This window comes from Pteropus alecto, unplaced genomic scaffold, assembly GCF_000325575.1.
Source record: "Pteropus alecto unplaced genomic scaffold, ASM32557v1 scaffold16, whole genome shotgun sequence".
NCBI lineage: Eukaryota > Metazoa > Chordata > Mammalia > Chiroptera > Pteropodidae > Pteropus > Pteropus alecto.
In genome coordinates this window covers 3,066,635-3,092,705 of record NW_006438867.1, presented here as the reverse complement: position 1 = coordinate 3,092,705, position 26,071 = coordinate 3,066,635, and the positions used below count along the sequence as shown (strand labels likewise).

At 43.8% G+C, this 26,071-nt stretch overlaps 1 protein-coding gene across 3 annotated transcripts in view; it reads right to left on the bottom strand.

The window, feature by feature from the left end:
* The window catches only part of DCLK1 (doublecortin like kinase 1), a 323,350-nt gene that overhangs the window by 133,933 nt on the left and 163,346 nt on the right, over positions 1 to 26,071 (bottom strand). The window lies entirely within an intron of this gene.

The following is a 26,071-nucleotide window of genomic DNA, read 5'->3' as shown; positions in this document are numbered from 1 at the left end:
AATAGATGTGTTTTCTATTATTTCGCATTTAATATGTTTCATCTTGATTTTTTTTTTTTATCTTTAGCTTGTTTCTTCCCATTTCATTGCCATCCACTTTACAAATGTCTCGGTCAAGTTATAAAATCAAGTTATAATGATCCCATTCGGCACCATATGGCTAATGTCAGCCAAAGAGCCTTTAATGTTTTCGAAGTAACAGGATATTACAGTTAGTGCTCTCAGAATTATTTTAATCTAAAAAACGTTGACGGCTGCATACATACAAAAATGGAGACTGTCCACACCCCTCCAGTGCCGAGCTGTGATACATAGCCTAAGAAAATACCAACAATTCAAAAAGCTCGTAGAACAAACTACTAAAAATACAGACCATATAATTTCTCTTCGAAAGCATAAAATCACTTGTGACCATTTGCCAAACAGAAACAACAAAATAGCCCTGAAGTTTACTGATGAACCTACCAATATCAATTTTTCTCTGTACTTTAAGTGAATTATGTGATTATGAAAGAATATTTGGACCTTAAGACTTTCTCATATGGTTAGTTTCCTTTCCAGTGAAGCAAAGATTAAACAGAGTCTTATATATTTACTGTTAGGAATAATCCAAGGAAGAGATCTCAAATACACATATTTTTGAAAATTTTTAAACTGTTTATATACATGCTAAGGGTACAAATAGCATCACAAAGCTATGGATATTCTACCCAAATACTATTGGCATAGCATTTCAAGCAGCTCTAATAATCATATGACATTTCCAGTAGCAAGGAAATGTAAGTAAGCAGTGTTTTTAGTAGGAGATTATTTTAAAGGCCCCGTTCAGTGGAGGCCTCTGGTCAGAAAACAAAGAAGGGCTTGGGGAGGAGGTAGGGTGCTGGCTGGATGAGGGCTCATGGTGTCAGCTCCTCCTCTACTTCTGGTCCATCTCTTCTGTGTTTAAGGAAGAAAGGCTGGACCAAGAAGCGGGGATGCTGGGAGAACCTGGATGGCTGATCGGGGTTAGTGGGGACTGGGAAGAGCCGGCCAAGCTGAGGTAAGCTCGCTTTGCGACTTTCCAGACTGATCCGGACACCTCTGCTCAAGTGCTGACAGCCTCCCGTGGGCAGCAAGTCAGGCCCTCGGCAAAACTGCAAAAGGGCGAGGTATAGTTTTTGTCTTCCTCTTTTTCTTTCTGAGAGCTAGTCTATCTTTTCTAAAGTAACTTAACTAACCACCGTCTCTGCAAGTCACCCTGTCATTTCCTTCATGGCACTTATCACAACCCCAAATTATCGTGTTTACTTTTTTGTTAGCTTATTGTTTCCTTCCTCAACAGGTTGTAAGGTCCTGGGGGGCGGGGCCCTGGTCTGTGTCGCTCACCTTGCAACACCTGGACTAATGCCTGGCATGCAGCAGTACTCGCTGTAAAGTGCTCCCTGCCTCTTCTCTCCAATGATCTCGTGTTGCCCCCGGTTACTCCAGATCTCCCCCTCAGTCCCACCCTACGACCCGGGCTTGCCACATCAGTGTCCGTGGTGTTTGGGTGGGACTGAAACCTCCCTGAGCGCCAGGGGCAGGCCTCCAGCGGCAGAAGCCAAGCGCAGCTTCCTCCTGGCGGTTAGAGGCGGACAGGTGATATAATTTGGAGCAATGAGAGCAAAGTTCATGAATTTCGAATTTTGTTCAATGGCTGGGGAAAGAGGAGGTGTCCCCTCTCCCTCCCTCCACAGGCTCTGGGAAACACCCACCCTGGCAGACCTCCAGGCCGGCTCACTCCCAGGAAGTCAAAGCGGACACGCAGAAGATGACTAAGTGAAGAGCTTTTCAAAGACATCAAGTCGCAACCTTGAGTCCTCATAAACCTCTGGCTCAAATCCACTCTGAGGCCACCTCTGGGTTTCCCGCTGGGCTGAGCTCAGTCGTCCTCTGACTTTAAAGCCTGTCACCGGAAGGATTTCCTAATCGATACCTATCCTGGTCAGAAGTGCCATTTCTCATTACAGATCCCAGCAAGGAATCACTTATTCACTGAATAAAGTACAATATAAATGAGGTTTGACTTTCCCAGAGAATATTTTTTACTTAAAAATCGAAGCAAACCCAAACACACTAATACAAAAACTGAAACAAGCTAATACAAACTGTATCATTGTTTCTTCCCGCCAGGGCTGTGAGCCTCCAGGCCCACAGTACCCCATCCCAGTCACCCAGCGGGCCAGGGAGGAAAACAGATTCAGCATTGCAGCCACACAGCATTCATTCCCCTTTCTTCATCTTCGTAAGTGGGGTTCATAAAAAAAAAAAAAAGTGACTGGAATAAATTTAGGAAGTAGTTGGTTAAATGTTAGTTGGTTAAAATCAAGGAATGACAGAACTATAGCAAAGTCTTGTGCTATTTGTTGAACGAATAAAAACGGAAAGAAAACAATGCGTTAAAAATATATTTAAAGTGCTATGAGAGTTCTGAGTAGAGAATGATTCCTTCTGACTTGAAGGTTTGGAAAGATTTCACAGATGTTGCATTTGTGCTGGATTTTGAAGGACAGAAATAAACAACAGGCAGAGCTAAAGGGAATGAAGCCTTAGTTATGCCTGTTAAGCCGGGAGAGGCCCGGGTGGACACGAACACAGGGCACACGCTGGCCGGAGGAGAAACTGTTGATACAGTCTAGAAATGCGGGCTGAGGGCAGACTGCGCAGGACTCTGAAGTCCTGTCTCAATTCAGTCGTCTCTGGGAACTCATTGAAGGATTCGTCCTAAGACAGTGATGTAACCCAGCTGTTTTGGCGGTGGCCTGAAGAGTGGTCAAGGGGAGAAGTCACAGAGGCCTGAACTAGGGCAGGTGAGAGGCTTTGTGGACACCAACGAGGCCTCTGTCCCACCTCCTACCCACACTCCGCGCACACCCCAGGCCAGCATCAGAGAAGACTGAGACTCAGACTTCAGTGTGGGTCCAACAGTTTTTTGCGAGCTAGCCCAGGTCTCTTTAATGTCAATTCTATGGAAAAACAATCTTTTTTACTTTCAAAAGAACAGACTAAAACCAGCATTTTAGAGATTAACTATTTACAGGCTAGAGCTATCAGAATTAATAACCGGTATGTTATATAAATTATCTTTTTAAGTTTAAAAATATCATTTCTAAGAACATTAAATTTTTTCTCTATATTCCAGGGCTGCTTTGAAATTTTAGTCTAGACAGATTCACGCTCTTAAAAATTAGCTTTGAGCTTAGGCTCTTAAAATAGAATTGTGCTGACATTATGATACAACCCAAGAAGGAATAATGGTTGGGTAAGCTTGTTTTTTCTTTCCTGATGAGGTTTGAATTGGTAGGAGACAGCTAGTACAGAACAGATAAATTATGGAAGGAAATAAAAGGTTTTATAAGTATTAGTATAAAAGAGCTAAGACATTTTGAATAAGGCATAGAAATTAGGAAATCTCTGCCGATACTATCTATCATTTCTCAGCAGAAGATGAAAATTTCTTATCATCCAAAGAGGACAGGCCATTTTGTTATCCAAATCAAAGTCTTGTGTTAAGGACAAAGAAAAGAACATGGATTGTGCTAATTCTAAACTAGATAAGAAAATGAGATTCCTCAATTTGCTCTTTCTCACAGTGGTATAATTTCTGGGGGCATGATGTGGGTAATCAACTTCTATTGTCGATTTGGCAAAAAGAGGTTGTTTTTCCCTTACGAGTTAATGCTGGGAGACAGTTACTCAGATGCACAGATTCTCTTGAATAAGAAATTATAAAGCTTTTGCAATAAGTATCTCTACAAAGCAATAAGAACAAGAAAACCTGCTTCCAGAAGTTTGCATATTCCAGTGAGCTCCTGAGTTGTGATGAGCCCTCTTAATACCTGTGTTTGTATTGTGTCAGCACCACGGAACACACATTTTCAATATCATATAGTACTGGCTGTTTAAATGTGCAGAAAAAGAAATGACCCCAGCACACGGTCCCCTTTCTCAAACTCCTCTGACAGGTTGGTTTACCATGGTGACGAAACAGGACAGGCTACCTGCAGCTCCCTTCTCTGTCTACAACCTACTTTCAGATGAAAATTACATGCTGTGGAAACCAGCAACAGTAAACAGAAACACACCGATAGCCAATACGATGATAAAATATAATATGACTCTGCAAAGATTAAGACACTGTTACATCTTTTAAAATCAATCTGCGATCTGCCGCTTAACAGGAGGTAAAGAGAGCAGAAGGAAAAAGAATTTGAAAAACAAACAAACAGAGATAGCACTCCGCCTGAGTGTATACAATTTTTTTTTTTGTCTAGGCAGTAACCATTTAAAAGGGAACTTTCAATTTGGTGACTAATAGAAATGAGACAGTGTCCCTAAAGTAATTTGGGATTTTCCTTCCTTCCCCCGTCCCTTTTCCTTCCATACTGGAAATAGGAACGTTGACAACTCTTCCTTAAAACAGACCGTTTCTTGGGAAGACCAGGCCCTGTCCCTCTCCCAGGTCTCTCTTGGACAGAGGTTCAGAGAACCCAGCCTTGTGCTGACCCTCTGGGGGCCACCATGGTCGCCCCCTCCTGGGGCAGGAGCAGTGAGGACCTTAAGGTAGCAATGAGCAGACCTCTGGGGAACAGGCCTGAAGTCGCTGGCGTGCGGGCAGAGGGAGTGTGGGAGGTGGCAGAAAAAGAGAAGGGTACTGTCACACCAACATGCAATCATCATTTTCAGAATTAATAAAAGAAGACACTGATTCATAATATCTGCTAACAGAGGGATGTGAGAATAGATGGAATTTTTCAAATCTAACTTCTTGAAAAATCCTCAGTGATTTCAAACCTCAGAACACAGGTCTATGAAGACCGCTAAATGCTGCCAGCAATGGCTGCCTGTACTTAGGAAAAGGAGATGGTGGCCCTGCCCATCTGGGGGTGTCTGCCACCCCCATAGGACACCCGGGTGCCACAACCCAAGGCTGTGGGGTCCCCAGAGAGGCGGCCAACCACGCTCCATGTGGGCACTAAGTGTCGTGACCTGCCCCCAGGGCAGCTGTGGGAATTCAGGAAGTTTTTTTTGCGCGATGTCTGTCCCCCAATAAACCTCTATCAGTCTGATCCCCTTTCCTAAAGCCTTCCTCCCCTCCTTGCGTCCTCCCCGCAGTCCTGGGCATAGACGGAGCTGGCAGGCAGGGTTCTCAGGAAGTGCCGGGCTGGCCGATTGTGGGAGCTGCACCAGGGGAGCTCCCCAAAACTGTCCTGGACCACCGCCATGTGGCTTTCACTAACGTCTACCCACAGGGCCTGTGCTGTTGGATTCGGCTGAAAATATAACCCAAGCGAACCCCCAAAACCATCAAAGCAAGTTTCTGTGATATTTGCCCAGATACTGAGAAGGGAAAAAGGTAGAAGGAAAGAAGACAAGGAAAAAGAAGACTATGTTCTTTCATCAGAGCTTATAGAAAATGCATTTCCCCTTAGCATACAGTATTCGTGTGTTAAATTATTTCCTTGTGACTTCGCATTTTAATGAACGCGTTCCTAAAACTGTGTCCAACTGTGAATGCTCTAACACCTTATCACCTGGCACTTCTTTTATACCTGTGTTTGGTAAGAAATTTTAAAACATTCGTTTTGTTTTTTCTTCCTGAGCTTCTTCTCAAATTGTTTTTAATGGAAATACACACAGAATAAGGTTATATGCATATCCTCTGGGCTATGATAGTTTTAATTTGCCCACTAAATCATTTTTTTTCTTATCTTAGAACTCTGGCTGCCCAGATCCTCCTCACAACAAGAAGCAGAAACAGGACAAATGTAATTCTTGTTATAAATTGTTGCTAAGTGGTTTTACCTGGAAAAAACGGTGAGAATTTCAGGAATGTTGAAAAAGTTTAGGCTTAGCAGGAAAATCAAGTCGGACAGAACTTTGTAACTCAGAACCAAACTTCAATTGGCAGCTGATCATAACACGGACCAGAGAAAATGATTAATTCTCCTTCAGTGCTAACCTGGATTATATGTATTCCAAGTTGGTAATGTCAGTACAGGCGAGAGAAAGGAAATTTTAGGGAACGAAAAGATATATTAGCAAAATTATTGTTAATGAAAGTATTAACCTAATATTTTCTGAGGCTGCCAAATATTGAGCTAATTATGAGTTCTCTCCCACACATGTGCGCACACACACACACAAACAGAATTCTCTGAGGGCAAGGATCATAACTTACTCATCATTATATCCCAGCATCCAGTTTAGTGCCTGGCAAATAATAAAATCTCATAATTCAGTCAAATATGAACAGGAGGGAGATTACTTGAAAGACGAAAACAAGATCACTGGAGACAGCTAATGATGGTAGGAATTGTTTTATGAGGCACTAAGTAGCAAATAAATATTTAAAAGAAACATTTATTGTGGCATTATGCTTTGGAATCTCTACTAATTGTACCCCAAATTTCCCATGAGGAAGTTAAGTGCTCTATCCAGTGAATGAGGAAACATAAAAATAAGTTAAGCCTAAGTATAATAGTATCACATTAAGCATTTAAAGCAATTAATTCATTAAGGCTAAGGACATATCACTATTTTATAGATAGAAGAAATGGAAAGTTTTCCACCCCCCAAAGTTATAGAAATTCAGTGGTTCTATGTCAACAATAAAAACCACGCTGAAGGAAATAACTTGTATAGTAAGTGCTGTAACATGGAGGTTCCTTTAAACCACAGCATCCTTAATTTTATCAGCCACAAAGGCTGCACATCTCAATCAATATTCCCTTCTTTGGACTTCTGGGGTTAGCCATTCAAAGCTAAATTCTGAAAGTTTGATTTAAAAAAAAAAAAAAAAAAAAAGCAGAGCTATTCAAAAGAAAGCAGCCTATACATTCACGGAAATGTTTAGTTATTGTTTCACTGACGTTTTGATTTATCACTAACCTACCTAGGCCACAACCAAATGAACAGTGAGGACAGCTGTTATTCACAAAGGCCTATGTGTGACACACATTTGCAAGAAAGACTAAGAATAAGTGTTTTAAAACAAGGAAACGAGCAAGCAAATCAAGGGGATTCGATTTTAAGGATGGAGTCACAGGGAGTCGCAGGTCATTGTGCTCCGTGCTCCAATCTGACCTTCTGGCTCTGGGGGTGAGGCGTGATCGATCGCTTGCCAAAAAGACTTTTAGGTCCCAGTTAGTAAACTGAGTGACACCGTATAGGGCAGCCCACACTAAACTGCCAGAACACCAGGGAGCACCCCCGCTGGGAATGCCATGGGCAAAATAACTCCAAACGTTCATAACGAACACATCATAAATAATGTTCGTTTGAACACAGAAATTGATCAGCTTTTTCCCAGCATGGAAAGAGCTAATGAGCATTTGAAAGGGCTCTCATGAGATGCAGTAGGTGCTCAATAAATTTTAGCCTTCATCCTCTAATCCTGCTCTTCTTGCCTTTGATCTCTTTCATCTCTTCTTCAGTATGCTTCCCTCTTCCTCCTCCTTCTAGATGTCCCTTCCCTAATAGGCCAAAATATAAAATTAAATTTTATGTGTGCACATGAACGATAGGGAACATTTATTTATCCCTACCTTTATAACATGATCACTGGACTGCATCTAACTAAAACAGCGACACTGGGTTGAAGCAGGGTTGTGTGTGTGTGTGTGTGTGTGTGTGTGCTTGTGGCCCCTGGTTCACGTTTGCTGAGATCAGGAGTGCTTCACAGGGAGGTGCTTCACACCCAGTGCCCTGCCACGTGAAAGCTTTCAAACAACCTGTCACATCACTAACCAGACACCTGCAGGAATTTAGGAGAGGGAGGGCTAATTAAGCTGCCAGGAGGAAAGCAAAAGAGAAAGCAAGCCAAGCCCGGTTTGATATTTTCCCATGTTTCAAATTAAACACAAACAGAAAGCAACAAGAAAATGAAAGTTTATAACCTGGAGACTTAATTCGAATCCCAACCGCATGACCTTCCACCTACATGTTTCAAGCACCATGGTAACATGGCATTTTTAGAGTAATTAGTTTTCCTGAGAATATTTTCAGCAGAGATTAGCATAGCATTTCCTGTGGGGAGTCACCAGTTAGGGGCTGTTCTCTAGCTGGCTGGAGACTGCAAAATTGGGCTGAAACACATTTCAGAATTCGAGGCAATTTCCGGAAGGTGAAGCAACCATGACCAGTGCAGAAAGCCTGCCAGCTCATGCCCCTTAAAGCCAGACAGACGAGAAAACAAATAGAGACCGTGTCCAGACCCTGCCAAAGAGCTGCATTTGACTCTATAAACATTCTAATGGGCAAATGCTATGCTGATTCTTAATAGGCTTACTAAGATGTGATCATTTCAAATGACAAGCAAAACCTCATTCTATATCCTCACATAACTCATATACAACATTTTTATTTTTCTTTCTAAAAATGCATTGAATAGATTTGGAATAAATACACTCTTCCACAAAATAATCAAGATACAATTTGCTCTATAAATTGCATCAAGGCTTGTCAAGAAAGGAACATATAATTATTATGGGTGGCTGCGATAATAGTGAATACTTGGCGGACACATTGTCTAGGAGATCACCTAGAAGCAAACCTGAGATGTGGGAGAGTGAGGAACTGTGTGGAGGAGATTTTCAAGCTTATGCGACAGAACAGAATATTCCAAACATTAAAATGATAGATGGGAAACACAAAAAGTTAATTGATTTCCAAAGTTTTATTTGTACTGGGTTGCTGTGGTGACTTCCCATATTTTAGGCAGAGTGAGATAATAAAATTAGCCCTGATTTTGAAAGCTTGAATTTTAACTCTACTAATTCTAGCACATCTATGTTCAGTCATTCAATTCGTCCGACAAACATTGTTAGTAGCTATTGTGTGGTATGTGCTGGAGATAGGACAGTGAGTAAGGCAGGCAGCAACCCTGAGCAAATCACTTAGCCTTTTGGTGTCAATTATTGGCATGGTAAAATGGACACTAATGTCTGGCCTTACCCATCTCGCAAGTAGTTGTAAGGCCAGACAATAGTGTCCATTTTACCATGCCAATAATAAATAAATAAATTTATGAAAGCATTCCACAATGCAAGTTCTCCTAATTACTTAGTTGACTTATAATTTGTCCAAAGAGCCAAATTACCTTCCCAAGAGTTTCAAAAACAAGTAAACAAGGTTTGTTGCTGATTTAAGTTTTAAAAATGTTTGTTTTTTCCTATCTAGAGCTAGCAAAATTCATTTCTTTGGGAAATATAAATACCTTTCCTTTGTCTCAGGAAGGGTATTTCTCTGGGTTTATAGCTTGTATGGCACTGTTGACAAGCCAAACAGCTGAAATCCTGGGATCTAGTGGTTTCAAAGTGTTTTTGTTTGTTTGTTTCATTTTGTTTATTTGTTTGTTTTTAGGAGAGGATTCTTTCTTCTAATCTTCCCTAGAGCCAGAATATTTGGCAGGATGCTGACAGAGGGGCTGCTCTGGCTGCAGAGGAGGGCTTGTCTTCTTGGCTGTGGGCTCTGAGACCCTTCCTGGAACCCTAGGGGTCCCTGGATCCATTTGAAAATCACTCTCTATTCCTGGTACTCTCCTGGACTCATCCCATGTACTTCTTCTTCCAGAAGACACTACAGCATTAGATGGTGGGCTCTTAAGTTAGGTAGGCCGGACTTGCATCTTGGTTCTACCAATGAATAGTTTATCTTCTCTGACCTCATACTTCTGCTCTGTAAAATGGGAATGCTGACAGTACCACTCTCGTAGGGTGAGAACTACATAAATTCATCCATGTAAAGTGCTCGGCACGTAGCCTGGCAGATGAGATAAACTCGTAAATCACTAGCAATTGTAGTCTCCTTCAAATCCACCTATATGGCACAGCCAGATTAATTTTTATAAATTACTGCATTCCACGTGTCATCTCTCTATTTCAAACCTCACAATGCTTTCGGCCTCTGCTATTGTACACCAAATAAATGATAAACCCCTTATCATGGTATATATGTGTGTATCTGTGTATACAGATATGTACAAATCTATAGCTATATCCATATCTATATATCTTCTAGCAACCACTCCAACCTCAGCTGCCTCATCTTTGACTCCACAGATCTGCCCTTCATCTGTTCATGCCTTGAAATATTTGGAGTATAACTGTTAGGTAGTTAGGCAAACATGAGCGACAGGAGCAAAGGCTCAGCTCTGTAACCTAGGTACCTCCCTTGAAGACCTTCCTTAAGGACCTCCAAGAAACACCTCCCATTTTATGGTTATGAATTACCCTTACATCCCAAGGCACAAAGGCCATAAAAGCTGCTGGCTTAAACCAGCCACAAACATGTGCTCAGAAAGTACTACCCCAACCTGCACATAACCTCAATTTCATTATACCATCATTATAATATCTTGCCCATGCCTGGAAGTTCATGAATCTAATTACAACAGTTTGCATTCTGGGTAAGCACATGTACGGTAGGCAAAGGGTTATATAACAGCCAACTGTCAGTCAAGGTGATCATCTAGGACCTCCCGTCACGGCCCAAATATAAACAGACCTTCCCGCTTCTGCGGGGTTACACCTCTTTGCTGGTAACTCACTCCTTCCTCGGAGCATACTCTCTCTTTTGTCTTCTCCCTTCCCGAATTCCATGGGGCTGCTGCCTTCCTTGGCATGGCCCTTCTCCTTCTAAAATGTACTCTAAATAAATCTTATATTTTATAAATCTGTAAACCTGTAATTCTTCACTGTGTCAGCTGGGAAGAACCGAGGACCCCTCCTTGACTCTGGGATGACGTCGGATTTCACATCGCCCCATGTGGAAAGACGACTATGCAGAGCACTACGGAAGGATCTAGCTGCGAAGTAAATGAGAATATCTGATTTGGATTTCCAGAGGACACATAAAAGGAGAAAATAACAGGAGTGTTTGGTAGTGTGTTCCAAAATGAATAGCAAGGACTAAAGTTTAAAGTAAACAGGCTGGGGGAGTTGGTAAGAGTATTCTTGAGGAGGCTGAATTAGGAATTGGAAAAAATATGAGCACATTGACGAAAATGCGTGAGGGTTGTAGAGGAACCCTGTGAATTTTATAGAGCGGGCCTAATGAGAGACAAGGCTGAGACCCTGGAGGGCAGGTACAATGGCCTTGGTTCTACACACAGTGGTTAACTGAAAGCTTCCTAAGAGGGGTGCTGTGATCAAAACGGAGCCTCAGAGCCACTGATCCATCCATAGGCTGTGTGCAGAGGAAACTGGGGTGGGCAGTGATAAGAGGAGGGACACCTGCTCTGGGGCATCTCTTCCCGATGTCTCCCACACATACAGAGCTGACTGTATCTTCTTCCTACCTGCCCCTCCTACACCGCCTGGAGCAGTGAACAGCACTGAGGCAGGACAGGTACCGCAGGAACAGCCTCCCCCCAGGATAGGGCTCCAGAGATTTTTCCTTCCCTCAGACCTCCCCCTGTTCTAGCCCCAGCAGGGGTGTGCGAAGAAAGATGGCCGTAGTCAGGCTCCCTCCCGACACCCTTAGCTAACTTCTGAGCAGAAGCGACTCAGCGCTTCTCCCCTTATCATACCACGTGCCGGTGCGCGTGCGCGTGCGCGTGCGCGGGCTTCTGTTATCTGGCAGGGTGCCACTATCGTTTAAGCCGTGTATATAGATAGACGCCGCCACCCTGCGGGCTGGCTGTGCCTTTGCTGGAGTAAAGAGCTATGTCACAGTGGCCTACAGCTCCCCGCGTTTTTTTCCAACTGCCTGAGCCTCTTACCCCTTACCTCGGAACCTCGAATCTGTAGCGACACAAGGGGCATAAGCCGAAACTGGCCTTTTCCAGCCTAGACGCCATCTTTGGCTAAGGCATGACCTTTGGCTAATTATAATGTCATTATAATCTCATCCTCACTGCAAACACTGCAGCTCCCATCATGCACCTGATGCCATGACCATTCCGGAAACAACAAGGCTATGTCAGCACCTTGTTTCCTGGGCTCTGTGCAGATGTGTCTGTCTGTCTGTCTGTCTGTCTCTCTCCTTTTCCTTTCCCCCTCTTGAGTAAGCCTGCATTCCACCCCAGCCTCTTGAGCGTGTACTTTCACTTTAATGAATTTTGCACTTTCCTGCTTGCTGATCGCCTTGCCCTTGAATTCTTTCTCGTGGAATGAGACGAGAACCTATCCGTCAACAGCACCACCATCCAATGAGGCCCTCAAGCAAAGAATCTGCCAGTCGTCTTTGACCCCATCTCTCCATCACCCCTTACGCTCAGGTGTGCTTCTACATGTTTCTTTATTCTGTTCACTGACCTCCATCCCCACTGCCAACAACCCAAGACAGGTCACCAACATCTCTACAATGACAACCCTAGCTGCCATGGTCATTCTGTGTTCACTCCTGGGCCCGTCATCCACTCTCAACTCTGCTTCCAGAGAGATCTTTTAAAAATGTAAATTGGATCATGTCGTGCCCTTGTTCCTATTGTTCCCAGGATGCCCCAAATCCTTAAAATAGTTTTAGAAGATTCACCACAGCCTGGCCCCAATCTCATGTTCTGATGCTTTTTCTCTCCTTCTCTCCACTCAATCTACATTGGATTCCTTCTAGTTTTTCAATTCTTCTATTGAAGCATGCTTTCTCCGTACCAGAAATCACTCTTCTGTTGCCCCACCCACACCCATCCCGAACAACACACCACACCCACACCCAAACACCCACTGACTCATCCGACCATACCTCAGTGGCCTGGAGGACACCAACTGATCCTTTCAGCTTCAACTCCTCATCCTCAGAGAAACCCAAGTATGAGGTTCACGGACTCATAGCCCCTTCTACTTCCTCTATTATAATATGGATCATTCCCATAATTACTCGTTTAATGTCTGTACTTCACACTAGACTTCAAGTTCTACCAAGACTACGTCTATTTTAGGTAATATGGTAGCAGCTCCTAGAACAGTGCCTGCCAAAATGAGTGCTCGATAAATATTTGCCGAATGAATGAAGAGAGGACTGAAAATCAGTTAAGAGGTTTCTGCAGTATTTCAGTGAATAAAAGAAAGATTTGGAGACATTTGGGAAGATACATGGATGGGGCTAACGAAGTAGAAGGAAGACCAGATGACAAAGCAGGCATCATGTTTTCATTTCAGGAGCTGGGAGAAAATGATATCAATGATAGAGCCAGACATCTGGACTAGAAACTGATTTTTTGGAATTTAATATGCTGGATCAGAGGTAAAAATGAGTAGAGGAATATTGTACCCACAACCCTGCATGTGCCATATGTCCTTACTGATGAAGATAAACTCTACCCAACAAAAAAAATATCAAGGTGAGAAACCGTGCCCTGACCTTGAAACACACAGATTGGGTTTGTTGGTTTGTTTTTCCAATAATGACTTGCACTGAATCAAGCCTCACTTTCAAACTCTGTTTCTCTTAATATCATTGTGAAAAGGTGACTGAAAAAATAAATCACATTTTAAAAAGTAAATAGTAGGTACTGTAATCTCACAGTCTTGCACATAGTTGGTGCCCAATAACTATTTCTTGGCGTGATGGCAGCCTGTTTCAGGTATCTTCTTCCTATCACCTCCCCGACCCCCAGCACCCACCTGTGAGCTCCTTGGAGAGAGAGACCACATCCTCCTACCTGCTGCATGACACCCAGCTCAGAGGTGAGCACATAGTAGATGATGAATAAACATTCATTGATTTGCTATTCGACACAGAGTGGAGAGCATTGACTCAGAAGCAGATCTGGGTTCCGAATCTATTTTTTCCACTGTACAATGTAACTAAAAACCTCTATCTTGACACAAGTTTGTTGCGAGGACTGTAGGAAACACATACACAAAAGCGCTTTGCAAGCTCTGAAGAAGATAAAACTGCACTCTTTACACTATTATTTATAGAGCTTGGAATTTTATCACTGGAAGACAATGGAGGGAGAGGGAAGGAAACCGACATTCATTGAGCATCCATCCAGATCAAAGGTGATGCCAAACACCTCGCACGTGTTATCTTTTCTTAACGCTCCCCCAAACCCTACGAAGAAACAGGCTTTGAGCCATTGGATACTTTTCTGAAGTCACACAGACTCAAGTGGCCCAGCTGGGACTGACACAGATGTCCGACCTCCAAGCCCACTGCCATCTCAGGGCACCTTTAGGCTTGTCTCAGCGCATGGCTTGCTTTAGACCTGAAGGAGCAGAGGCCCCACGGGGCCAATCGATACCTGGAAGCAGGGCTTGAAACCTTAACTCTAGATATGGAAAGCCCGGTGACCTTTCCTTTGCTCCTGAAAATGACTTGGCTTCTGCACTGGCACCTGGAAGGACTGACATAACTGGTGTGTGTGAATCAGGAACTTCAGGAAAGTGACTAGGTTGATCGGCCAGTAAATTAACCAGTGAACAACTGGAAAAGAGCTCAAGAAAAGAAAGCACTTGGATGATCTCCCAAGGTCTTGAACCCAGATTAAAAAAAAAAAAAAAAAGCGACCAGATGAGCCAACAGGGACCTTAGAAGCCAGGTTCTCAAGTGACTGACGGGAGCTCACACTCTAGTCTGATTCAGAAAAGACCCCAGACTCTGGACCCAGCTTTGTCGCTGAGTCCAAGATGCCCCCAGCTTCACTATTTCACCACCTTTCCCTCCCCTGGGCTGTTTAAAGGGCATCTGAGTCACCAGGAAGACAGCCAGGATTTGGTGGGCTGCCCTGGGCCCAAGAAACATCATGAAGGAAGAGACAATCGATTCTGTGGGTGTTGGGAGGCTTATGAGGGAGCAGTGGGGGGCAGAGAGGCTACAGGAGGAGTGATAAAGCTAGTGGCACTGAACATAAAGGACACAGGCTGGCTCAGCCCCTGATTCACCAGTGAGTCATAGTCTGTGAGCAGGAAGCACAGCCTTGAATTGTGTTTTGGAAAGGACAGTGAGTTTGCTTTCAGAAGGTCTCTGTGTTCTCTTTTATCATCAGAAGCAAAAAGAACAATCACCACCAGTGATAATTAAATGGAGGCTAAACTTTTATATTAATTAAAAGCCATGCAATATATATCTCGGCCAATTTTTAAATTGGTCCCAATAAAAGATGGCTTCAAAGCAAAGATAATGTGTAGGAGGGTGGGGGCAGGCAGATCTGGGTTCGTATTCCAGTTCCGCCATGTACTAACTGTGCAATCTTGGGGAGGTTTTATTGTGTCTCTGACTCTCGACTTCCTCTTTCCTATTCTTCTTGAGAAAATAAGAACCACCCTAGATAAATGAATACAAACTGCTTAGCAAATTTTCAGCCAATAAAGGACAACAGTTCTTTTATTATCATTATTATTACTAGTAGTAGTAGTAATAGAAGCAGCAGCAATGATATTTCAGTGTTACACATTTCTATACGTTGCAATTGCTTGATCAATTACAGGCATCATGTCTTAGATATAATATACAAGATATAAGTCTCTCCCATTCCCGTCCCATTAGGGACGCAATAAATACTGTGAAAAGTGCCCTTTACGGGGAGAAGAGACCCTGGGGGTCTACTTCTGCTTCATGATGTTCCTAAAGCACAAAGTGTCTTCAGTTCAACTCCTAGACTAAGTAGCCAGGTGGTTACAGGTGCAGCACACCCTCTGCCCACTCCATGTGCTATTATCGCGTTCTGTGAAGAAGCAGAAATCTAGAGGTACTAAATGCAAATTTCCACAGCCTTAATAATAATAATGAAACATTTATTGAGAGTTACTTTGACTTAGCACTACTCTCTATACAATCTACTTCCTTAAATCTACAATAAACTTATGAGGTACAGACTATTGTTAGCTGCAACTTCTGGGGTGGGGGGAGTGAAGCCGCGAGACATTTAAGTCTCAAAGCTAGAATGGGTTGGAGCTGGCATTGAAACCAGGCAACCCAGACCCCACGCACTTCGCTCCTGGCACTCTTCTACCATTGGCTTTTGACCAGAGAGAAAGCTGGCATTGTGCAGATACACACTCGAGCCTACCTGTTTGCAACACTGACACAAACAGGCCCAATAAGCTCTCAGGACTTGGAAACTATCGGATCCTGGTGGTAGTCAGAAAACTTTGATGCTAGAACGGGGTTCTAGCTGGTCCTGGGTCCAGTTCCTTCAAGGCCAAGCAGATGCGAGCAGGGAGACCCACATGGCCAACCAGCGGCCACCCAGCGGCCGCCTTGCCAGTGCTTCCACCACTGGCCACAGGAAACGCACACAGCACCACCCTCTCGATGAGCAGGGAGACCCACATGGCCAACCAGCGGCCACCTTCCAGTGCTTCCACCACTGGCCACAGGAAATGCACACAGCACCACCCTCTCGACGTGACTTCTGGAATACCGACTCCCAAACCTCAGCCCTGTCGGGGAGCAGCGCCAGTGTGGTCCACAGCGGACAGCGTCACCGGGCGGTCAGGACGGGGGCCCTGGTGGGCAGTGCCCGTGGAGAGGAGGGCAGATCTCGCCCAGCAGTGCCTACTCGGCAGCACAGCCTCCCCTGCTGGCCGCTCTCAGTTCATACACTGTCGTTTAGAATTACCGCCAAGTCAAGAAAGAAATGCCGATGGGACGATTCCCTTCTCCCTTAAAGTTATTTTTTATTTCCCTTCCCCCATCCCTTGTAGTTACAGTCAACCCATAATAAGCACTTGCTTACTGAACATCCTCCATCAGTCCGTCCGGCCATTTACTCAGAGCCTGGGCTGCGCTATTGCTTGTGGCCTCCTCAGGTGGCCTGGTAGGGATGCGAGTGATTCCAATCCAGTGTGCTCAGGTCACACACCTGATGCATAAAGTGCCGCAGGAACACAAGAGACAACCTTGAGTTCCACCTCGGGATTGGGGAGGTTCCTGGGGATTCTTCAGAAGAGGGGACATTGCCTTGGCTCTTAAGAGGATGGGAGGGGGCCGGGTGACGCGGGCGGGTGAGCGTACAGGACTGCCCTGCAGCGTGAGGCTCTGGTCCTCTGGGAAGTGGGGTGGACAAGGGGGCCTGAGGCAGGGGAGGTGAAGCTAGCAGTGAGGGGCATTGGAGAGCTAACAGAGAGCGTAAAATACTAGTCTCTTGCCTTTAAGAACATCACAGTAAATTCAGGGACCCTTGACACTGACATCCAAGAGACAATGAAAGAAAAATAAAAAGCAGAACAAATGTGGATGTTAGGGTAGACCCTGTTCTCGCCTAAAAGAGTGGATACTGTGACCAAGACAGTCCAAGAGGGGTCATAAGAAGGTGGCCACGTGTTACGGCCATGTTTAAAATAACCAGCCTGTACCCAAGACGCCCACTGTTTATTTAAGCATCCCATGTGACCTGCCTCCAACCCCCATCTCGTCCCCAAGTACACGTTTCCCCTCTATCTTTCCAAAATGTCCATGGCGTCATCCATTTAAAGCCCCTTGATGTGTGGCACTGCCCTCAGTACAAGACTTCTGTGTCTCCACATAAACTGCAGAGTCTGATCAAAGTCTGGAGTTTCTGAGGTGAGCTTTGTAGGAGAAAAATCATTTTTTTTTAAAGAATGGCCATTTCAGAGTATCCAGTTAGTCACTACAAAGGCTTTCAGTAAGGAAAATACCACCTAGACCCAGACTTCTTGACCAGGATCCATGAAGGCTTATATGTATGAATTGTGTGTGTGTGTGTGTGTGTGTGTGAGCATTTACACACCTATGCATGAAAATGTTTATTTTTATGGAGAAGTGTCCATACCTCTCATTCAATTCTCATGAAGGAACATATTCCTCAAAAAACTAAACATCAGTGATTCAGACTGGGGTTCAGCAAACTACAGCCTACATGCCGAATTCGGACCACTGCCTGTTCTTATACTCAAAGTTTTATTAGAACTCAGCCGTGCTCACGTTACACATTGTCTCTGGCTGCCTTCACACTACAGCAGTAGAGCTGAGGAGTTGCGACAAAAACTCTATGGTTTGTTACACCTAAAATATTTACAAACTGGCTCTTTACAGAAAAGTTGCTGACCCCAACTCAGACAATATTTTTTAGAACCATCCACTATGCCTGAGCAGTTCCTTGCTAATAATTCACAAAGGTGAGCAAATAATTTTAGAATCAAAGTTTTCCTGCTCTAATTGGAAACTTCACAGATTAATGTGCTATAGACTGGCCCTCCTCATGTCCTCTTTGGAGATCTACTGGACAGAGGAGTGGCCAAGAGGGAGACTAGCTATAATTCTTCCAAGGTGACTCTGTCATAGGCGTCCTGGGCCAAGTTTCCTTTGCAAACTGCTAGAGAAGAGATAGTTAAGCAAGAGAATTGTCATCACTCTAAATAATTCAAACACAGAGTCCTGCTGCTGGCTACAAACAAAAGATGAGAAATTATATAATTAGCTGCAACACATTTAAAAGACCATATAAAATATGCTAATGCTCTCACCACATTAAGGCAGAGCTGCAGAAACAATGCCGTCTATTAACTGGCCTATAGGATCAGTCCAAATAAAGGGAAACATCCTGAGGGGGTTTTAAAAATAATGATATCAGTCAGTTTGATAGAATACTTTTCTTGGGCTACAAAATAGGTTAGGAAAAACTCTTATTCTATTTTAATGTGTTTTAAATTGCATATTTCCATTTTAATGCATTTTTTGATTAACAATATATTAATTTTATCTTTAAGCCAAGAATGATTTCTTTCTGGGTGTTTGTTGTTGTTGTTTTAGATAGCTCTCATCATTCTGATCTATTTGCTGGCAGATTGGTTTATGCACGGACTTTATTTATCCATGAGCAGAGAACAAAGTAAACAGATACCATACCTGAACCTCAGGCTGTGCCACATTATTCTATGTTTCTGTCTCCATGCTCGTAACTTCAAGAACTGTATGCTTACCTAAACTTGCATATAAAGCTAGGGGAGAGAGCAGCATGAAATAAGTTTCTTGGCCAGAGGGGAAGTGATACCTGCAGATCTGATGTTAATGTCGGGGACCTCAGGAGTCCTGACCCACACGACAGTGCAATGTCACAGGCTGGAGCTTCTGAGCCTTCCCCTCTGGTTGCCATGCAGCCCTTGTACCGTCTCCCCGTCTGAGTTTATTAAGTGTTGCTGCCTTTCAGGCATGGCCTCTTTCTGGGAGTAGGTTGTGGTGAAATTTTTCATCATAAATTAGCATCTCCCATATTCACTCACATAACGTTCAGATAAATGTTAAATGGTTCAAAATAAAGATCTAAGATCTGTTCCACTTTAATCAAGAGACGAGGGATTCTAAGCACCCAAATAACAGGAATAATGTCAAATCTTAACATTTGTCTGGTACATGTAATGTGATTTGCACCCACATCATCTCATTTAATCCTCATGGCAACGTTTTGTGACTGACATTACTTTTATCTCCATCTTACCAGAAGACACTGGCTCAGAGAGGTGAAGTTCTTTGTCCAGGGTTGCACAGGTGATCAGGGCAGGAAATGGTGGGATCTATGCCTCTCGCCTCCGGGGTTGGCTCCTCTGAGGGTGCGTGTTAGGCTGGTGACTGATGCAGGCGACCTCATACGATGGGCCAGGCCCCGGACCGCACACCAGCAGCCTAGCTTCAAGCCTCAGCTCTAACGCCAGCCCGCAGGGTGGTCCCGGCCAGTCGACCTACCTAGCCTCCACCCCCGGCGCTTCGGCTGCCTCACATAGGAGATGGAAGAATCGAACCAGAAATTCCCTAAGGTTCTTTCAACGCCACCAGAAATTTTACTGAGCAAAAGTCATCTAGTTCTGAAATGATCTATCTGGAGGAAATATATGTAGTGTGGAATATAAAGTACACTCAACGAGAAGACTAAAGGGATTTTGAATTTACACATTCTTAGATCATTCATGCTGCAGGTTTCCCTCGATCGGCATGTTCATTAAGAGCTGACTGTCTACACAGTTATGACTAAACATTCCTATGTCCCTTATGCAGAAATCAAACTTTTAAGATGGGAGTGTCCAATAAGAGGGGTCAGCCTGCCTCACCTGAGTTGAGAGCTAGTCATTTTGCCTTTCTCTGTTTGCAAGATCCAATCTTTGATGAAATCATTGTTTTTGTTACTCTGCTTGTTTTCTCCTTATTGTAAGTGGGTGGCATCATTATTGTTACAGAACTAGCATGACTATTTCTCCAGCTCTTGATAGGGCTCATGCTGTATAATTAAGAAATGCGTCTGGTCCCCTTCCTGGGTTACTAGGATGGAGCTTCTAAACCCTTAGACTTTCCCAGGTGACTTTAATCACAGCTAAGTGTATGCTCATGAGATGACTCAAGATGGGGGCCAATTGTGTGACAGGAGGGTGGCTTTTCAGTCTGTGATACCTGCCGGAACTCTCGGGAGTAGCGGAGCTACAGACTGAGTTCTGCTGTGCGGCCAATGATGCAATCAACCAGGCCTATGTGATGAAACCCCAGTAAAAACTCTGTATATTGAGCTAAGTGGAACTTCCTGGTCGGTGAACATGTCAACGTGTCCGGGGGGTGTGAGGTGTCCTGATTCCGCAGGGAGAGGACACAAGGGCTCTACCTCTAGGCGCCCCCAAACCTTGCCTGTGTGCCTCTTTGTGGGGCTGGTCCTAATTTGTATCTTTTATAATAAAGTTGACTCATGAATATTGCACTTTCCTGAGTTCTGTGAGTTGACCTACCAAACCATTGAACCTGGGTCAGGCGAGATGTGTGTGTGTGGGAACCCCTGAATCTGCAACCAGTTGTCAGGAGTGTGGGTGGCCTGAGGACCCCTGAACTGGTGGCTGGTATCTGAAATGAAGGTGGTCTTGCCGGGGACTATGCGCTTAGCCTGTGAGGTCCATGCTAACTCTGGGTAGTTAGTATCAGCACTGCAGCCCCACTGCCACCACAGAGCTCTGCATGGGGACATGCCAGACACAGGCCCGCCTCGGGCTCTTGCACTGACTGCTTCCTTAGCCTGGAGCATTCTTCCTCTGGGATCTGCATGGCTGGCTCCATCACCTCTTTCAAGTCTTTGCTCAAATGTCACCTCCTTACCGAAGCCTTCTCCGATGACATCAGTTATAACCGTACTCCCACACGCCCTACCCTGTCTTCCCTCCTTTCTTTCTTTCCTTTATTCTTCAGAGCACTTCCCCTCTGATACACTATGTAGTTTTATTATGACTTTGCTTAGTAAATATCTTTTTCTCCTAGAATATAAGCTTCATGTGGGCAAGAGTTTTTCACTCCTTAGTTCACTGTTATATACCTCGTGTTCAGAACAGTGCCTGGCACATAGTAGAAGTTCACTAAATATGAGTAAAGTTGAATAGAACCTATATATGCACATATACACATATATTATAAGATCAAGCTCCTGTGATACGATAATTCGAATTCATGTTAATTGCCTGTGAACACTCCTACTTAGTATTTTAAGCTTCCCTAATTTTCCAGTTTGAAAAATGTGCTGTACATGGTAACATTTTATATCTCACTTGAGGAAGAAAGAACATCAGCAATGATTTTTCCGTAGGTTTTTTAAATCAATCACAGTGCAGACTAATCCTCCAATGTCCAATGGCATCCCCAATTCTGTTGAAAGGCTGTCAATTGTGAATTGAGCAACAACAACAAAAAGATATTAAAACATAAATTTAACTAAGCTGACACTAAGGTTGAGGGGCAAACATATAGAAGAAGACATTTTGTTTTCTCCAAAGCTAAGAAACTCAAAAGCTTTACAGCCTCAATACTCAGTAGTTGGCTCAGTGGTCATATCAGTGACATATCCCAGCTGTCATACCAGTGGGACACCCCACAATTGAACAAAAGGCAATCACAGAGTCAGTTGGCTCTGAGACACCTTCATAACTAAACTAGATGTAGAGACTGGTTTTGTCTTTTACTGAAACGATGCTGGTTTCCCCGCCCTTCTGACAGTGGCCGGCCTTGCCTCACGCCCCTCCCCCGCATGGGCAGGTGCGGCTTTGTCCAGTTCCACTGCTGGCCCTGCTCAACAAGGCTGCTGCTTTTCTTTGGCTTCATTCTGATTATTTGATTAAAATGCCCATGAATTTAGAGAAACTCTTTTTCAGATCTGCCTTAGGTCTCCAACAAAAGTGGGACCCATGATTTCACAGTGATTCTGCCTATTGAAACATGAAGTTAACTCACCCACACAATCAATTTCTTTTTTACTAAGAGCTTTATACATTTGTTCATTTTCTAGAGCCGCTGAGAGAGAAAATCTAGCTTTAGGCAGCAAAGAGTCATATAATATCAGTATCTTATTATTTTTCAGCTATTCAGAACACTTACAATAATGCAAGTCCATAAAGGCAACCTATATCCACACGCATATCAAAGTATTGCCCAATTTTAAAAAACAAAACAAAACAGATTTTAGAATTACCTTCAGAGCAAGTGTTTTTCTACAGTAACTCCCACTTTGTCTGCTTTCCAGTAAGTAGATATTTAACTTTCTAGAACCCCCAAGAATGCTCGGCACATAGCAGGCTCTAAACAAATGTATATTGTGGGGAGTTGAACTGGCAGATTTCACACAGGGACAGAAGCCTAAGTGCATACTCCCTGTGGACCCACATTAAGAGGAAAGTCCTGCTTGTGCCCTCTCGGACCCAGGGGCATCTGCTTGTGCCCTCTCGGACCCAGGGGCATGTGCACGTCACTCCAGAGGACAAAAGAACCTGGCGTCCTCTCTCCTCCTCTGTGGGACTGTTACCCAGCTGCAGGATGAGAATGGGCGAGCCAAAAGCAGACGTCAGGCCTGAGGCTGCCTGGCCATCGCTGCCCGTGAGAAAGCGTGTGAAGGTTACTGTAGCTTCTCATTCCCGTTTTTCCCCTTGAGAGCTTCCAGGCAGCTATGATACCGGTCTTTGGCTAGACAGGTCCCTAGCAGCAAAACTTAGGAAGCGCAAGGGCCTGGAAATCAGACAGACCTTATTTCAACTCTGTCCTCTGTCATTATTTATCTACGGGCAGAATTTGGAATGCTTAAGACACTTACATGGCCAGAATTAATAGCTAAGATGCTATCTGGGATGAATACAATTAAAGTACTGGATGGAGGTTCGAATATGCAATTAAAGAAATAGAGCCTGGCTTGACATCACATCAGAAAGCCCCAGAGTGTTCAGCTGGCCACAAGCTAACCATGAGCCTGCACTGCTTGGCAACTGCTTAAAGAAACCACAATCACACTTAGGCTGCATCTGAACAAATATGACATCTCTATTAAATAAGTTTATATTCTCTAAGCTATTTGAAGCCCCCAAGGAGTACTGTGTTCACTTATGGGTTTATTTTGAGGAGGATATTGCTGACCACAAAGTATCTAGAGAAATGTAACAAGGATAGTGGGGTAGTCTTAAGAGAAACAGTTGAAGGAAGTTTGCCTAAGAAACCTGAAAAAACCAGCTTCTGGGAAGTATCAGGTCTCAGTCCTCAAGCATCTGAAGGGTTGACAGGTGAGCTCGATTCCTTCTGCACCACCCATTCAGCTACGATTCCAGGGCCCTCACTGTGATAGATGCTGTGGATGTAGAGGTTAATAATACACAGGACCAACCTCAAGGCACTTACAACTAAGTAGGATGAGAACGAGGAGTCTAGGATCTCTGGTTTTCATCTCAGCTCTGTTCCCCCTGGGTGTGTGACCTTAACCAGTTCCTTAACTTCTCTTAACTTAGTGTTAAGTTAACTGTGGATAAGTTAACTTTATTTGTAAAGCATCATCGCAGAGCTTCTCTGAGAATTAAATGGGACAAATATTTATAAAAAGAATGAGAGATCGGTAATTGATTGAAACCGAGTAGAGGGGGAAGACATTACAAAGAAGGCAACGTTTGAATTAAACCTCAGAGGGCAAGACAGAGTCTGGTGGGTGGTGAAGGGGCAAAGAAAGAGCACTCTAGGTTGACGGGTCAGTGTGAGCAGAGACGGAGATACTGAAAATAAATGGCTTTGGGGAGAGAGACCAGCAAACAGCACTGTGGCTGGAGTGCAAAGGAGGAACAAAGCAATGTAACAGCTGGAAAGGTGCAACAATGTAACAGCTGGAAAGCCGCGACTGCCCTGGAATGGCTCGCCAGAGTTGAGTCGCTGGTCAAAGGAACTCGGGAGCATCATCAATCTGTGTGCAGACACGGAGTGGAAGAGATTCAAGTGGAAGAGATTCACTTCCACCAGGAAAGCAAGTGAAGCAGTCATTAGAAAAGTCTAAGCAAGAGATCATGAGGAACTGACCTAAGATGAGGGCAGTGGCACCGAAAAGCAGGGAAAAAAAAATGTTGCATGTGAGAAGTGAAGGTGAAGGGCAGGTAAAAGGCAACTCCATTTTTGTAAACTTGGTTTTAGGGAGAATGCTGATACTATGGACTAACACAGGACACACAGAGGAGAGACAAAGCTGGCCATGAAGATAGTGAGCTCAGCTGTGGGATGTGCTGAATTTCAGGTGGCTGTGGAATAATCATACAAAAACACATAACAGAAAGTTGGAAATGTGGTTCCAGAGCTCATGAGAGGAGTCAGCGTTAGAGATGCAGACTCGAGGAGAGGTATACTTAGAGACCGAGTGTGCTGTAGAATATAAACAAACTTGGATTTGAACTTTGCCTTCAACACTAACTAGCTGTGTGGCCTTGGACAAATTATTTATCATCAAAGCCTTAATTTCCTTAATTGTAAAATTGGGAAAATTATACATACTTCAAAGGCTTTGCTTATTGCATACCATCTGGTTGCCATTTGTCACCGTCACTGTCTACCCATACCATCATTGCTGAAACCATTAAGGTAGATGAACTTGGCTAGGAACAGAGTAATTAAGTAGAAAAAGGGGGTTGAGGAATGGATCTTAGGGAACAATTATTAAGGGATAAATGGCAGAAGAACAAACCTGATAAAAAGCTCAGGAGTAGTCAAGAGAGGCAGAACACCATTAAAGACACAGGGAGAGAATTTCAAAAAGGGAAATTCAAAAAAGTCATCAAAAAAGTCAAATGCTACAAAAAAGTTGAGGTGGAAAAAGAAAAAAATGGAGGAGGAGATTGTTGGATGTAGTGATTCGAAGGTTACCTTTGCTTGGCAGAACTATTCCATATGTACTAGAAGTGGAAGGCAGTTACAAACATGATGATTCAAAATGATATTTTCACCCAGACTCCAAGGGGATGTGATCAAATATCAAAGTGAATTGTGAGATGGATCAGCTTCTAGAAATTTCAAAGTAGATATTTAAAGAAAAAAAAAAAGACATGCCTTACTCTTCTTACCCGCTTTGAAGGTGTAAAAGGCTTAAGTTACTAGAGAAAGGGGGCTGGTGAGGAGAATTTCTTTCCAGGGCTCTGCTGTGAATTCCCTCATTTTGAGAGGGGAGCGATGCTTCCCTCCACCTCAGCCGCGCTTCACTGGGAGATGCGCAGGGCTTCGTCGGTGTCGTCTGTGGATAGAGGGAAGCGACAGCCTGGTGTCTTTAGTGTTTGGCTTTTACCCTAGGATCTTGGCAGCAGAGTCAGGAAGGGCTGGCTGTATTAGGTGAGCCCTCAGTGGGGCAAAGGGCGTAGAAGTATTTTGATGAATCTGAGGGAGTGAACTGGCATGGAGCTGATTTATATTTTTCCCAAGAGGCTCATCTGAAGCCTACAGGGAGAACTTGTGAAAACAAGGACAGAGGGGGAAATATCCAATGCTGGAACAAACCAAATTGATGACATCAAAAAAGAAGAGTGGATAGTTCCCAGGGAAAGTTCCTGAAGAACCCATAAACACACCCATAGGAGAAGTTGGCTTTATATGACATCTGCTGGCCCAGGGAGCCTGAAGCCATCTTACAACAGGACAGTCACACAAGGACTTTCCACCTCCCCTTCGTCATCATCCTGCCTCATTACCCCTTTTCCTATTCCAATCCTGAAGGGATCAAAAATAACAAGAAAGAGGTGCGTGAAAAGGAGAGAACACGTCAACACTACCTTTTTCCTTTAGAGAAGAGACATACTGCCTTGAGCCCCAGATAGGTATGAAAAATGAACTTCAATTTTGAATGACTATTGCCTGGGACTAGATATTTTCATTTCTGAATTGAGATGGTGGTTTTTTGTATCTA